Here is a 4,069-nt window from a genome sequence, read left to right as displayed (position 1 = left end):
AACACAGTAGAATTGTTTTGGAATACAGCAATGGACTTGTGAATACCTTGTTAAAATGAAGTACACTTCTCTGACTCAGGACAGATTTCTTAAGAAGTAGGCCAATGTCCTTATGTGACTTGTTTCAGCAACCAAAATAATATTTTAATGGGTAGTTCAATTCAGAATGCCAAAATTAAATTATTACAAATAAAGAGGCATGTACACTTACATTCATATTCAGAAACTGCTTTGTGATTTTGATGAAGAATTAGAAACAAAATACTACTCTAAATGCCTGAAACAATACATTTTTTTCTTGTTTTCCTTCTTTTCTCATTATTGCTGACCTGTTTTCAACCTTCTTCCAAGATTTTACTCACATCTTAACCATATGTATTTTACATGTGAATGGGATTATGAATTTATGACTCTAGGAGATAAATGCATACATATAGACTCTAAATGGTATTTCATTCTTTATACCTCATAATCTTATGCTTAGGAAGAGAAAAACCTTAAAAATAAAAATCTGCCCAATAGATATTATCACATATAATAAAATACATTAAAAGTTATAACTGGAATAACAAGATTTGGGAAATTTCAGCACCTGCTTGGTGCTGAATACCAATAGGATCATTCTGGATTCATCACGTAACATTGAATACGAACAAACAAATGACCATATTTAGTAAATCAGTAAAGACAGTCTTCTGCAAAGGCCTGGATGGGATCTATGGTTAGTTATATAATCACAGATGGGTGACAGTCGATCTTCCATGTAACAAAAGCAGTTATTTCTCCTAAAGGATTTCAAGGAGAAATTTGGAGTTTATTATTTTATTACTATCAGTCAAATTTTGACACAAGATGTATATTCATTCTTTCCGGCAATGAATGTTCAAGCTCTTCTATTTCTTCCAGAGACAGAGTATGGCCAATATTGAGTATAGAGAGCTGAACATAAAACTTAATTATAGTTGAATGTTAAATAAAATAAAATGTTCTACATTTCTCTATATACTTATGCCCAGGATTACTAACATAGAGTGACCAAACTATCGCAAGAGTTGTTTCTTTATGTTGGCTATTAGAAAGCTCAGAGCCTAATTTGCAGTCATTACTTGCAAATATAGAAAGCTTCATGGATGTATTTTGTACCAACTTCCCTCCTTGGCTTATTTGATTCCTTACTATATTTTCCTTCTGCCTAATTTTTAACGTGTTTTAAATAATGTTTTCTTACTGTTTTAGTTTGGATGTGTGGCCCTTAAACCTCATGTTGAAATTTGTTCCTAATGTTGGAGGTGGGACCTAATGGGAAGCGTTTGGGTCGTGAGGTTGGATTCCTCATGAATAGATTGAAGCCATCTCTGTGGCGTGTGTGAGTTCTTACACTGTGAGTTCCCATGACAATTGGTTGTTACAAAGAGCCTGGTGCTTTCTTGCTTTTCTCTTGCTCCCTCTGTTGCCACGTGATCTCTGCACATGCAAGCTCCCCTTCACCTTCCACCGTGAGTGGAAGAAGCCTGAGGTTTTTACCAGAAGCTAAGCAGATGCCAGCACCATGCTTCTTATACAGCCTGCAGAGCCATGAGCCAAATAAACCTCCTTTATTTATCAATGACCCAGACTCAGGTATTCCTTTATAGCAGCACAAAACAGACTAAGACACCATAGAGTATTAATGTTTGTCAGTCATATGTAGAGACATAATCATATCTAAGAATCCCTCCAAAATTATGTCTTCTATAAATGCTGTGTCATAGCACCTACATTACTTATCTCATTTAATTTCCCCCAAAAGGACATGAAACACCAAAAATCATCTAATACTGTAACAGAACAATGATTTTTGTAGAGTGAGTAATTCCTCCCTCCTCATTTTACATGTTGTTATCTTTCTGCCAAAATGCCAAAATGTTTTTATATAATGCACACTACCAATGCAGTGTAAAGCAGGGTAAGAAAAGAGACACTTCTCCAAATTTTTGTCTGGCACAGATTTGTGCAGAAGTAAATTAGTCACTGAGATCATTTCAGCTGTAAAAAGACAGTTAAAGGAGACCTCGTCTGTTGTAGCAGTGGCAGATGGAAAGAACCCACAGCAATTAGTTTAAAAGCCCCAATTTAAGGAAATACCCATTTCAGTTTTGTTGTGGATCGCTACTGAATACTGGTGGAATACAGAGGACAGTGAGTGACTAAGCATATAGAAGCCCAAGAAGAGGCTCCAAGCAGGACTGAGATATTGTTAATGCTCTTGCGGTGTGTGAGAATTGCAGCTCTGAAGTCACCCTTGCCATCTATCTTTTGTTTCTCAATGCCAGTCAGTCATTCTAAACCAACTCTTTCTATTGTAATGATTAAATTATGATCCCCAGCAAGCATTTGATGTCAGAGCTCTTCTGTTCAAAGTAAGGAGGCAACTTCTTTCTATAATTATGTTTTCTACTAGTGATATTTAAAGTTTGCTCTTCAGCTTTCTGAATTTTGTTTGTGATAGCCCCGAGGGTGTAAAACAATTCTTCTCTGATGCTTCCTGACTGACTTCTTTCTCCTTTCCTTTCTCATACCTCCTGACCTTTCATTGGAATGGGCCTGATTATACCTCACAAGTTTCATCTTTACAAACAGAAGTTTGCAGTGTGATTGGTCTCTTAGATCAGGTATTGGTGCTGATTTCTATTAGAAACCAGATGCCTGTAGTTGAGGTTTTTGTTATGTGGTTTGTGACATGTTGTACACAACAATCTGTTATATATTTGCTCCATGGATAGTACACAGAATCTTCCTATATGGTTCCACCGGATTAGAAGCAAAATCAGAAAGAATACTACTAATCTCAAAGTCTTGCAGGGATTAAGAGGTGGGGGTAAGATCAACATTGCCTTAAATTTTAATGTCTTATTGCATATTCAAGAATAAATTTATTAAATATTATAGGGGAAAAATCCTTCAGACCTATTTCTTTAAATTTAATCCTTAATGTATAGGGCCACTCTCTATTTGATATACTTTAAGAAGGCAACCCACATTGTTTCAGTGTAATCTGTCCATGTTTACCAGCATTCAGGAAATGCCCAGCCTGACAGACGGCTGACAGATGGGCCACGGCGTCACTATCACACCTGCAGGTTCCTGCCCAGATCTTCACTGCTCAGTTTTATTCTGTCAAGAGGGATGCTACTGAAGTGACTTCAGTAAATTGAAAGACAGATGTGGAGTCAGGCTACTGATCTACTCTCTAATTTCCTTAGTACCTGATTGGAAGTCCTAAAATAACCAATCTATTGATGTGTCTATTTTTTTTCATCATAGAAAATATTGAAATGTCACTTTATGACAATTCTGGGTTTTATGTCTTTTTAATGACAAAGTCATCTAGTATGTATTTTCCTCGGAAGTACTCTAGATATACAGATTTCCATTTCGGCATGCAGAGTTAAAATTTTTTTAAATGTTTATAAAAAGAAATCATCCAAGAACTAAAGAAAATTTGATAAAATATAGTGCATTTTCTATCAAGAGCCATCTTATGAGAGAGCTACCACTGTAATGACAGAGATTTGCAAGTCATTAATGGAAACAGATTTTTTGTCTAGATGATTTTCAGAAGGCAACAAGGTTTAGGTTCTTTGACTTCAAATGTGATTTTAAAATAGGCAACCCCAAGAAGACAGCTTCTACAAAGTTGACACTTTTAGAGGAAAATAAAGCAGACCTTTCAATTTGTCCTGAGAGCTAGGAGATAATTAGTTCTTAATAAGAATGTTAATTCACACTGGATAGTGTGAATTCTGTTGTGTTGCCTTACTTCCAAGTCATTTAGATTAACATATCTACTAAAGGCTTTTTTTTGTGGAAGATTTCCGTTTCTGATACAGACTTGTGCTTTTCCTTCTGTGCCTTTTCTCATGGTTTACACCTAAATGGAACACTCTCATCTGAGTTTCTGCATATCCAAATCTTAGTCATTCTTTAAGAAGTAAAGACTACTACCTCCATACACTTTTGTACACATCTCAGTTCCTAGCATGACATTCGGTTACAGAAGATTTTCAACAAATATAGTTGAAATGAAAAG

The sequence above is a fragment of the Macaca thibetana genome, chromosome 18, assembly GCF_024542745.1.
Source record: "Macaca thibetana thibetana isolate TM-01 chromosome 18, ASM2454274v1, whole genome shotgun sequence".
NCBI lineage: Eukaryota > Metazoa > Chordata > Mammalia > Primates > Cercopithecidae > Macaca > Macaca thibetana.
Note: the sequence above shows the minus strand (reverse complement) of the source record.